Raw genomic sequence first — 13,565 nt, 5'->3', positions numbered from 1 at the left:
TTTTAATCGTCCGATTCTAATCATTTTAGACCACTGCCCGGCTTTTGACACCACCTCAAACACTGGAGGAGGGGAGGTAAAGAGGAATACGAGGCCAGCCTTCCGGTCAGAGAGTCGAGCAGTGGGCCAACAGGCTAGAGTTAAATGGCCTGGAGCAAATGAAAGGCAATAATGGGAGACTGTTAACAGGGATTTGATGATGTTAAATGGGATTAAAGGAACAGTGCTAAATAAATGAGAGAAGACGGGAGACATTATTTATGAATATGGCGCTGAAACATTTTGAATCATTGAGAGAGAGAGAGGGCGGAGAGATTGCCAGTCGGTTAGGTCCAGATGGCAGAGAAAAATTTAGGAATTAGTGAAGGAGAGGAGACGGCTAAGAAAGCACTGGGGACAGGCGACAGTGGATGAGAGAGAGAGGGAATTCATGTTTTGCAGGGAGAGCTGAGAAGTTGTTTAGCGGTACTCAGGAGGACATAACTTAGAAGGAAATAGAAGGAGCGAGTCAGGACAGCATTTATTTCTTTTAGAAATCCATTAAAATTTGTTTAGGGAATGTTCAGCCAAGGAAAGGGAGGGCAGCTCAACGCTTCAAAGCAAGAGGTAGTGATATATATTGTAGCATCCTCGCTATTATAACACATTCCCTGCAACCACTTTGATCATCTTATACCATTCTCTGCCAGTACTGTAAGTCTATGGAGATGTTCACCTTCTTTGCAGGGCTATAACTTTTTAAATTGTATTGCTAAATTGACATTATACAACGGCATGCAAATTTCTCGATTCTGATTGGCTGAAACAGTCATTTTACACGTCTTTATTGGCAACAATTCCACGCTGCTGGCCCAGGACCCGCCCACAACCGAACCACATCACATCACTCCGCCGGATCACAAGAAGGTGGACAATAATCTTTACAAATGGATATGTTGATAGCGACTAAACGACTAAATATCAAGCGATTCTGTCACAGCGAATGTCTTAGTCGTTTAAACAATGTTGGATGATGTAATTGATGGGTCTTGAATCATTCTGTAACAAAAGAAAAATAGCGGATTGATTGATTGATTGATTAATTTTCAATTTTTTTTTCAATGTCTTTTTCCTTTCGACTGTCAGCGCTCGCTCTAGTCTCAACCCACCGCCACACCCCCCCCCCCCCCCCCCACACACACACACACACACACACACACACACACACACACACGCACACACACACACACACACGCACACACACGCACACACACACACACACACTCTGCCTGCAACGCGGGGGATAGTCAGAGAGCTGGGTGCTGCGCTGTTCTAAGTGAGCATGGCCCATTGAGTTGATTGATTGATTGATTGATTGCTAATTTTATTACTGTACGCTTGGTTTCCAACTGGTTAAGTTTAGGCCCTCTACAGTAGGTTTAAAAAAATAAATAAAAGAATAGGGCGAAGAAAACGTTTTTTTCCTATAGGGCAAAGAAAACTTTTAAATTTGTTTTACCTACTTTATATAGGAGCATCTAAGAATGAAGTTCTATGGAAAGTAGGTCTGCATTCCCTTAACAATTGTGTGTATTGAGCCGTACTGTATTGTACCCATACTGCATCTGGTAATAAAATGTTCAATCAATCATTCCAATAATACACAGTTGGATGTGTTAGTTGGTTGGATGCACTTCAAGCTGCTTCCACATGAGGCAACTTCTCTCAATCATTCCAATAATACACAGTTGGATGTGTTAGTTTGGTTGGATGCACTTCAAGCTGCTTCCACATGGAGGCAACTTGTCTTTTTTGTAGTTGTGGGAACTACTTTTTCTGGCGGATGGTTTTTTCAATAAATCTTCGATTAATGTGTGTTTATTGTATAGAAATAAGGTTGGATGAATCTGGCAGTTGTATAAAAGCTTTACACCACTTGCAGTCGTGATTTGTGAACAATAAACCATGCCTAGGGGGACCACCCCTAGGCATGGTTTATTGTTCACAAACCACTCCTGCGCGTGATGTAATGCTTAATAATTAGATAGATAATCGATGTTGAATGGGCCATAGTAATTATTACTATGGCCCATTCAACATCGATTATCTATCGTTCAGGATGTAGGAACTTTTTACTTTTTCATTCACACATTCATACGAAAATACCGTCTAGAGTATAAATATGTTTTTATCGTTTTCTGCAGTAATTCCTAGAATGTGAGATATAGGCATAAATGCATATATTAGATTATCAAATGCCGTTTGATACCGATCGACGCTATATTAGAAATTTCAACTGTACATGGTCCTAAACGTTATGACTGATCATGCGCGGGTGAACGGGGGGGGGGGTCGTTTATAATTCTGTGAACGTCGTTAAATGCTTCATGTAGTATGGGTGATATATAGATCAGAGCAGTTTGTATGGCTAATAATAAAAAAAACGTTGAAACTCACGGCAGCCTCCTCTTAGCGTTGGGCGATGATACTGAAACAAACAGATCCCATTTATGTGATGGGGATCGAGGCGATCCATTTCCGGTTTGTATAATAATAATAACAGCCCAAATCATGTGGATTATTGAGTTATGGCAGCGATCCATATCCACGGTGTGTGGCTAGAGTCCTGGGATGATAAACGAGTGGCCGGACGGATTTAGGGGACGGACCGAGCTCCAACGGGCATATCCGGTTTGGCAACTCGCCGATCAGCCACCAGGTGGCAGTATTGAAGCGTTGCAGAGTTGTGCCGGCTCAGACAGCATCAGACAATGATCCGTGAGTGAAATATGAATACCATGGCGAAAATATAAAATATGATCAGAATAACGTTGTACGCCGTGATCTGGCAGAATTCGAAATTAACTTGAAACCCGTTCTATGACGTTATTGGTGGAGAAAGTGTTAAAGGGGAACTATCTTATAAATGGCCTTTTCCAGGGGTTTGCATTGTTTTCTAGCAATCTAGCAACATTTCTAGGAAGTGTAGTTTTTTAAAATGCCAACGCTCCTTGAAAGCTCTGGATGTCCTCTTCTCAGAATTTCACTTGAAATGCTTAGGGACAGTCGCATTAACTACCAGCTAGCGGTTAAAGCGGCGAGAATCACATATTTTTCTGACCTCATCAACAACTCCCACAACCCCAGGACCCTGTTCACTACCCTCAACTCTCTCATTAGCCCCCCCCCCCCCCAGCACCTGCCTGGATGTGTCCCCATGCAGCTAAGTGTGAGGAATTCTCAAATCTTTTCACCACCAAAGTTGAAAATATCAGAAGGAACATCTCACCCCCCACACGTAATGTAGCTGTCCCTCTGGTCTGCTCATCCACACTGACCTGCTTTCAGCCCATCAGTCTACTCACCCTCACAGAGATAGTTTCCTCTATGAAACCTGCAACCTGCCCCCTTGACACTGTATTCCCACTGCTCTCCTGAAACAGGTTTTTCACACAACCGGTCCCAGCATCCTCTCCATTATTAACAGCTCCCTGGCAACTGGTACTGTTCCATCCTGCTTTAAACATGCAGTAGTCCAGCCCCTATTGAAAAAACCAAACCTTGACCCCACCCTGCACAGTAATTACAGGCCCATTTCCAAGCTTCCTTTTCTGTCAAAAATACTTGAAAAGGTTGTTCTGTGCCAATTGTCTCCCTACCTGCACCAGAACAGCATCCTAGAGACATTTCAGTCAGGGTTCAGGACTGGCCATAGCACAGAATCAGCCCTCCTTAAAGTGTCAAATGACCTACTCCTCGCCGCTGACAACCGTGACTGCTCTATTTTAATGCTGCTTGACCTCAGTGCAGCTTTTTTTCTTTTTTTTTTTTCTTTTTTTTATATATATTTTTTTTTTATCCACTTTTTCTCCAGTTTTTCTCTGATTTTCTCCCATCCCAATTTTGTCGTTATGCCAATTCCCCCTCCCCTTCCTGGTCGTTGCTCGCATGTGCCCCCCACTGGTCGGTCTAGGGAGTCCTGAAGTCTATCAGATGCTTCCTCCGTCACATAGGAGACAGCCAGCAACCTCTTTTCACCTGCCAGCGCGGACTCTCATTGGTGAAGTGTAACGCGTGGGAGGTCACACTACCATCAACATATCTCTTCTTTGCTGTGCAGGCGCCCTGACCGACCTGTAGGAGTCGCTGTTTACAACGACCAGATTACCACCCCACCGGCTTCCCTCCCGCTGACTCTGCCAATTGAGCCAGTATGACGGCCGGCCAAGCCGGAGGCAACGCTGACAGCCGGATTCGATACCGGTGTCTCTTGCGTTGGTGACGAGCGCTTAGACCGCTGCGCCACCCAGCCACCACCTCAGTGCAGCTTTTGACACTGTTGATCACACCATTTTATTAGATCGTCTCCAACATGGGGTTGGTGTCAGTGACACTGCACTAGCATGGTTTTCCTCCTATCTCACAAATAGAAGCTTTGCTGTCAACATCGCCAACTGCTCCTCCCCCTCAACCTCCCTTTCCTGTGGGGTCCCACAAGGGTCCATCCTTGGCCCGATCCTGTTCTCCCTTTACATGCTACCCCTTGGTCCAATCATTCAGAAGCACAACATCTCTTTTCACTGTTATGCTGACGACACACAGCTTTATGTTTCCCTGAAACCCAACAACCAGTCTCTACTTAACAGTCTCATATCCTGCCTGGATGATGTTAAATGTTGGATGGCACAAAACTCTCTACAACTAAATCAAAACAAATCCGAAATAATCCTCTTCGGTCCCCCAGACGCTGTCACCACCCTTACCAACAGCCTTGGCAACCTGTCCTCCCTGGTCAAGCCGTATGTCAAGAACCTAGGTGTCATTTTTGATCCACAATTTAAATTTGACAGACAAGTGAACTCAGTGGTAAAGGCATGTTTTTTCCAACTACGCACCATTGCCAAACTCAAAGCCCTTCTCTCCCCTGCAGACCTTCAGAGAGTCATCCACGCCTTCATTTCATCTAGATTAGACTACTGCAACTCCCTCTATATATGCATTAACCAGTCTTCTCTGTCCCGCTTACAACTGGTACAAAACGCTGCTGCCAGACTGTTGACCGGAACCCGCAAGAGAGACCACATCACCCCTGTCCTTGCCTCCCTTCATTGGCTCCCAGTACACTACAGGATAGATTTTAAGGTTTTCCTATTTGTTTTTAAAGCCCTTAATGGTCACACCCCCTCCTACATCTCAGACCTCCTATCCCCCTATTCCAACACCAGGTCCCTCAGGTCAGCCGATCAGAGGCTCCTGACAGTCCGGAGTTCTAACCTCAAGCTCAGGGGGGGCCGTGCCTTTGCTATCGCAGCCCCTGAACTGTGGAACAGCATCCCCACCTCCATTAGGCTCGCCCCCTCGATAGATGCCTTCAAATCGAGGCTCAAAACCCACTTCTACCTACTAGCCTTTCCCGTTCACTGACTCATGCCCTGTTTTTCTATGTGTTTGCCTGTGTGCCCTCGGAGTGTGATTGTTGTCTATATGTATCTTGTGTATCTACCCTCTGTACCGCACTTTGGTTGACACACGTCATGTGAAATGTGCTATATAAATAAATCTGATTGATTGATTGATTGATTACTACATTTTCCAAGCGGCCGGTAATTCAAAATGGCCGATCTCCGCGACTACATTGAAAACTACATTTTCAAAAACTAAAATCTCAGTTCCAGGCTCTGTACTGTGCATGGCAGAGTTCCATTTAACCATGGCTCTGTACATGGTAGAGTTCCATTTAACCATGGCTCTGTACATGGCAGAGTTCCATTTAACCATGGCTCTGTACATGGCAGAGTTCCATTTAACCATGGCTCTGTACATGGCAGAGTTCCATTTAACCATGGCTCTGTACATGGCAGAGTTCCATTTAAAGTGTAGTGCTGATCTCTGCCCTATTCAGCATTTAGCCTTTCTTTGTAGCCATTCTTGTTTTAGGCTACTGGCTTTATTTTACACTTTGTTTTATAGAAGCTGAGCCTTTTATGGTAGTGTTTCTTTTTACGACAGTTTTCTTGTGTTTCTTTTGGAACTGTCTTTAGTCCACTACTGCACATAAACTCCCTTTGTGGAGGTTTATTGTTATTTTAAGTTTTTTTATATAAACTCTGTTATTGGAGGTGCATTTGTGGCTTATTTCGTTTTCTACAATACCTCTTTATTGAGTGTTCTGTTTTTCTTAAATACTCACTTTGAGGCTTCCACCTGTAAAGGTGTTTTTTTATTGTTTATTTTTCCCCTTAATTAACACTTTGAATGCCACGAGGTGGCGCCAGAGGTAGCGCTTCAATGCCACCATCAAGTTCAAGTTCAAGTTCTTTAATAGTTGTCATACAGAAGTACAGAATACTTTCATACAAAATGCTTCTTACTGTTACGCTCCAGAGACTGTGCTAGACAAGATAGTATCAAATAACATAATAACATAATATAGCATGAATTTAGAAGAAGAAAATGAGGTCACAGTGTTCGGTATAGACATATGTACAATGTTCTGAGTTACCATATAATATACAATACACAATACTATGCAGTGTACTAATGTACAGTACTATCTAGTGCAAAGCAGAAATGGGATGAGGTACAATTTTAGGTACAATTTACAGTAAGGTGTACGAGTTGTAGTGCAATCCTTCATCCATAAATATAAAGTGTGGGGAGTGGGTGCTACAGTGTGTTTGTTTAAAGTGGGTGTGTGCTATAAAGTGTGTGGAGTGGGTGCTACAGTGTGTTTGTTTAAAGTGAGTGTGTGCGTGTGGATGTGTGTGCTATGTGCGTTTGGTGGTTGTTGTTGTGTAGTGTTCATTCATTGTTCGTTTAGCAGCCTGATGGCCTGGGGATAGAAGCTACTTCTGAGTCTTTCTGTGCTCGCCTTGAGACTCCGGTATCGCTTGCCTGACCGCAGCAGTTCAAAGAGGCAGTTGTTCGGGTGACTGGAGTCTTTAATGATTCTCTTAGCCTTGCCCTTGCAACGCTTGTAGTAAATGTTCTGGAGGGTGGGGAGCCCCCCTCCAATTGTGCGTTCGGCTGAACGTGTCACTCTTTGTAGTCTGCTTTGGTCTTGTGCAGTGCTATTCCCAAACCAGGAGGTGATGTTGCCGGTCAAGATGCTCTCTATTGTACATGAGTAGAAGTTCTTAAGGATCTTCTGGCTGACTTGGAACTTCCTTAGGCGCCTGAGGAAGTAGAGGCGTTGTCGTGCCTTCTTCACCACACTGTTAATGTGTGTGGTCCATGTCAAGTCCTCGGATATGTAGGCTCCGAGGTACTTGAAGCTGTTGACTCTCTCAACCGGTGCCCCGTCGATGCTGAGGGGGCTATAGTCCTTGACCCCCGACCTCCTGAAGTCCACAATCATCTCCTTTGTTTTGCTGATGTTCAGGGAGAGGCTGTTTTCCTGGCACCATCTATGTTTTAAATTATGGCTATGTGTCTAATCTGCCCGTCGCTTATCAAAGAATCCTTTTCCAGTCAGTGCTGTCAAGGCAGATTGGTTTTTTATCGCTTCATTTCCGTTTGAGAGCATTTAGAAAAGCACCCGTTTTGAGGTAAAAAACTGTTCATTCTAGAAATCTAGACCATTCTATGATAATCGTCTTTTACTGGAATATTCCAGAACGTTGATATTCGTCGGCCTATTTATGAATCGTTTTCAAATAAACGCTAGATGATCAATATTATACGTGCACGCAAACACATTCGAGCCGCGCACGGATAATCGCCGTGTTCATTTCCTCTTGGACTTTTACAGTGAAACCGAAAGAGCCCATTTCACAAAACAGCCTATATCTTCATCAAAATTAGTCTGATTATCCTAACACTGATAACATAGATTCCTTACCTGACATCAGATGGTATCCAACTGGTATATTCCAATTCCTGATCACCATTCGAAAAAATCGATAAGTGTATGGATCCAACGTGTGTAGAGTGCAGTACATGATTCCGCAGGGCTGAGAGGCTCGAGAATGAACTGTGGTAACCCCGGCTGCATCAGTGGACTGGAAAATGTGGAGTACAGGATTTTTTCCCCCATCCATTTTCATTGAGTCCATTCCAAAATCCCTTATGTCATCTGGGAGACGATAGGGGGCGCTTTTTTCCACATCTGATCGCCGGCGGCGCTCGGGTATACTCGGGTAGGCTCGCGTGATGCAATATGATTTCAGATCGCTAAAAAAAAAAAAGAATCCGAGAAATCTCGTGAGTGGCTTTCAACATAACTATCGGAAACCCGAGATATCTCGTGTGTGGCAGTGAAAGTGTTAATGTCTGTTTAAAGCAGTTTAGTGGTTATTCATTATATACAAATAACTTAAAAGAGTCCCTATTAGCGACCAAAACACCCACAGCCCTCACACCTAACTGCTCCCAATGAGCAGGTTGGCATCTTGCATGGTTGCCTCTGCCATTGGTGTGTGAATGGTTAAAATGTGAGGAACAAATTGTAAAGCACTTTGGATAAAACCGCTATATAACTTTACCATTTATGCAGCCTGTAGACTAACATGTAGGCTGCCCATACTATTTTGTTGTTCTCAGACAATAACATTTAATCTAATCTAATATTTGTATGATGTTCTAAAAACAGAACAGAAATCAGCTTTATAGGGGCATCAGAGGGGCCTGTTGAAGGTGGCAATGCTGTTTGGGGGGCGTTATGGGCAACGTAATACTTAATAATTAATAGTGTGTAGCTTCATAGTACAAGTACATACAGGGATGTCAGACTTTCTTTTGGCAATGGGATTGGGTTTCTTCATTGAACATGTATCCTTATCATTAGGGCACAAGTATCTTGTGTTTTATTCTAAATAAAATGGAGAACACCCAGCGTGATGTCTCTGGCATGGCCTCCATGGAAAGTGTATACATAGCGGGATACCTACTAGTGTGAGCCTTTCATTTGCACAGTGGGATGTACGTAGAGGTGTGAGCTTTGCTATTCACACACTGCAGGACATACAGTCCAGTACAAACGTGGAGTGTGAAATACAAGGAACTGCAAGAAGGTATTGCACAAAATGAGAATTTTTTGTTTGTTTTCCACTCTCCAGGACATCCAGGACATCAGGATGCTCATTGAGAACCATTCAAGTGATAAGAGACAGAAAAAAAAGACATATTTTATACATGGAGGAGAAGCTCAAACATTACCCAAAGGCCTGTTTAAACAGTAATTGTAATGATTGGGGGTGATGATGAAGGTGAGAACACAGTATGCAGACAAGGAAGAAGAAACAGAGGCAGAGACGAAGGGTGATGCTTAGAGAAGGGATATTTACTAACTCACAACCAAAATACAAAACAAAAGAAAGGCACAACCGGGCTGGCTCTGGGACAAACACGGACTGATAACGAAAAACAAAGAGCACCAAACATTGCTAACATAACATACTGAGGAACAAACTCACTTGACAGGACATAGGCACACAAGCACGATACGGGAACAATGCGGGACAATGACGCCACAACAATCCAAACAAACCACAAGCAATAAATACTGACACTAATTAACACTGATTAATAATGGAAAACAGCTGTGGGAAGAAGGCACTAGAACTAATACAATAATCAACAATACCGGAACAAGGACTAGGCTAATACAAAACACAGAATCAGAATGCCAACACAGAGAACAACCTAAACAAACAACACTTGTAACATAGACACTAATTGCCACAACAGTATGTTATATATCGTATTTGGCTTATCGTGTCCCGCTCTGAGCCTTATGAGATACCCCTTATCTCCTATGGTACCTATTGTACCCCAACAAAGAACTTAATGCACCCACACCTGATGGGGCCCCGCCCCTATGGAGGCGTAGCCTATATAACCATGACTCTGGTCACCAAACACTCTTCCTCTATTTTCGTTCCATCGTATCGGCTGCGTGCACCATACGTAACTAGCAGGATGAAAAGATCAGAGAAGATTCATAATGTTGGAAGCTTACCGGAGGTTGCTGGCCCCTGGCATCTTCGAAGCATGTTTTCAGTGACACGACGGGCCTATGTTGATGTTCCTCGTCTGATGGCAGCAGATCAAGGTTCAGCTGTGCAAGATTGGCTGTCGGGCCAGCTTGTACCCAGGTAGGCCCTGTGTCTTCAGGCATGGGTATTAGTGTTAGTAATGCTGGTTTGTTTTGTTACACAACCATGTTGTGTGTTGGCGCCGGGGGCAGGATGGTTTGGTGAACGTTTCACTGCAGTGAACGGTTTCCAAACGGTCTTGGACGTGCTGTTAAACATCTAATGCTATGCTACATGCTATCGCTAATACTACATGCTACCACTACTGCTACATGATAACTGCTACGCTGTTCTAATGTCTCCACCGTGAGATGTTGTCACTTCTCCCTCCTCTTGCCCGGTTCATCAATGAAGGTCAGTCGGTAGCTGTTGTGGTTTTTTTTGCTGAGTCCTATTTACCTTTTTTACGGGTAAATGGGTTGACAACAGGGTAGGCCGTGGCTAGGTAGCCTAGCCAGATACGCTACCCTTGTGTTCCGGCGGGGTCTGTGGAACGGTGTCCCCATCTGGGGCCGATGCGTGAGCTCGGCGGTGTAGCAGTAGAGCTATACTACTGCAGGATGGGAATTAACGGCGGGTTATGGCTCAGCTGGCTAGTTCCTATCCACATTGGCGTCGGGTAGTGGGGCTATGGGTCCAGCCGACATGGTAAACATGTTGCGTGTCTGTGCGCAGGCGGTTGTTGATCTGGGTCCCACATCGCCTCACGCTAGGCTGTAGTAGTGTAGGGGCAGGGCCGCCTGGGAGAAATGTGAGGCCCTGTGCGAGTTTTAAACGCGAGGCCCCCCACCCCCTGAGGCGGCCCTGTGTAGGGGGCTACTGTTTCGTTCTGTCACTCTGCTATGAGAAGGTCTGTCTTTGCTACAGTTTTCTCTCCTCTCAACCATTTATGCTGACGGTCAATCGGTGTCTACTGGGGGAGTAGTGCAGGGGGGGGGCTTTGTTTACCTTTTTTGGTAAATGGGCTAAGCTAGGGCTGGTGTGCTGTTGTGAATATTTTGAATGAAGACGGGACTAGTTCGCTCTGGTCCGCCTCCCCTTAACGTGTGTATATGGGCTTGCTCATTCTACAGTATTTTGTGGGTTAGTTATTTTATTCATTTAACCCTTTCATGGTGCACACCACAGTGGAGGTTGCTGTTTACAACCACCACTGGTGCTCGTGTTAACATCAGTTCTTTGTTTTTGACATATTGAAACAGTGCCCCGCCCGGCCGACGCCTTGGGTGGGTCGGCCTGGCGAGTGGCTGGTGGGCTGCTAAAGCCTGTACCGCCACGGTATGGAATTGGCAGCGATTAGAACTGTGTTCGAATTGCTGTTTTTTTCTATTAAAAAAAATTGTGTCTGGTGGCGGGGCCTTGAGGGCCAGCCGACGTCGACACATCGCGCGAGGTTGTTGACGTTATTAGCTTTGACCCAGCCGCAAGCTATAACCGCTCAGGGTTCCCCTCTCCGCAGGGGATTTTGGTCTTCTGCTGGAGCGCGGGCGGTATTGTCCTAGGCCCCACACCGCCTCACACCGCGCAGCCAGAAGAAGAGAGAGCACGGCCTCGTCAGCGGCGATGACGAGGCCCTTGACAGGCGGCCATGTTTTCCACCGCCGGAGGTATCCTGGGCGTTGATTCGACAGGTGTCCACAAGGCCGACAGCCTTGGCGGCCGAGGGATCGGCCATGTAGGATGGGTTCGGCTTGAACAAACAAGCCGTCACCGTCCTGCCGCGAGCAGCCCGCTCTCCGATCACTCCCTTCCCCAACACCAGCGGAAAAAGTGGGCTCTGATTGTTTCCTTTGGCTGCGGGCCGCGTGCCTTCGTTGAAGCGCGGGCGGCCCCAATTTCGCTTTGCATGGGGACAGGGGCTGACACCCAGTTGATGGCTGAGCCTGGGTCTGTCCGTGAGAATGTTGTGCTGTCAAGCGGCTCCCACACCATAAGCTGTGTTGGTTGAGCCTGGTGTTACATCTGTCAACTTAAGTGTTGTCAGCAGGGGGGCTCGAAACCTTTTGAGGCACACAGTGCAGGCTTCCCCGGCCTCGCCTTCGCCAGGCCAGGTATCATGTTGGTGCCTCCCACTCCTGAAATATTGGCAGTGGTCGCAGGCGTGCGTGATTTGGGGTGGTAGTAATATCACTGCAGGGCTACGGTGTGTAGGAACCCATGGGGTCCTTACACCTTGCATGTCCGGCTGCAGAACAACTCCTCAGCATGTTCTGGAGGGGTGTTCAGTGGGGGGGCTTTTTTCATAGGAAGCCCCCCGTATCAAACCGGCCCTTTCTGTCGGGGTCCCCCCTTGGGTGCGATTGCCTCGTGGATGGTGTCAGGGTCAGATGTCCCGACACGGAACGCCCTGCTTGCACGGTTCCAGGGTTGGCTACGCACAGCGGGGGGACCGGGCCAACTATCTACAGTTCCTGGCGGACCTGCGCCACATGGCGGCGGGTGCGTTGGGAGTGTCATCACATATGACTACGGCAGTACCATATGTCGAGGTGGATGGAGAGAACGCTGAGGCGGGGACTTGTGTTTACACAACCCCACCCGTTTTCAGGTTTGGTACAGACCCTATTGTCAGGGTCTCCAGCAATGACAGCTCTGGTCAACGAGATCCAATCTCTGTGGACGAAGCAAGCCATCGTCGTGGCGTTCTCCTCCCGGTGTTCTCTGCCTGAGAAGTCGGGAGGGAGGGGTGTAAGACCCAGGCTGGACCTGTCCCATGGGAAGGTTCAGCATTTTTTGGATCGTCTCCTACCTGTTGAACACTGTCAGGTGGGGGTCTGGTTCTCCTCCATAGACCTGTAGGATGCGTTTGCACATCTCCGATCTTCCATCCTAGGGCTTACCTACGCTTCCTTTGCAGGGTTAGCGTATGAGTACCAGAGGCTGCCGTTCGGTTTTCTCTGGCTCCCCGCATCTTCACCAAGTGCGTGGAGGCCGCACTGGGGCCTCTGCGTCGTCAGGGGTTACGGAGTGTTCTGCCCTGACGACGTTCTGGTCCTTCGCGGTCAAGGTGGATCGTCAGGTCTCGTACCAGGCAGGTCTCTACCAGCCTGGGGTTGCTGTAGACTGGATGTAGAGTACTCCTCTTCCCAGTCAACGGTTGGAGGGCTATGGGCATCCCTCTCAGAGCGTGTTGTCAACACGCTCGGGAGGTTCCGTCCTAGGACTGTTACGGCGCTGTCTCATGTCGCGTTTTCACCGACGCTTCCCTCGCTGGTGACGCGTCGGGCCAACGCAGTAGGGGGCAGCTGGCAAACCATGCTGCCCGGTCTGCGCTACGTTCAATGTGTTAGTGTTGAAAGCGGTCCTTCTGGTCCACAAATGGTGTTGATCAGGACGGACGATACGACGTCAGTGTCGTGTATCGACAGACAGGGAGGAGTACGCTCCTGTCTGCGCCAGGCGGCGGGCGGCTGGCTATGGGCGTCCTCCATCTGCGCGGCCTGAGGGCTCCCCACATCCCCGGCAGGGAGAATGTTGGTGCAGGTGTACTGTCGCGGGGCGGTCCTCATCCTGACGGTGGGGATTACGTCTGGACATAGCCAGGCAGGTCTG

This window comes from Notolepis coatsorum (genome assembly GCF_963971535.1).
Source record: "Notolepis coatsorum genome assembly, chromosome: 10".
In the NCBI taxonomy this organism is placed as follows: Eukaryota; Metazoa; Chordata; class Actinopteri; order Aulopiformes; family Paralepididae; genus Notolepis; species Notolepis coatsorum.
The sequence above is the reverse complement of the archived record's forward strand: the minus strand, read 5'-3'. Positions refer to the sequence as shown.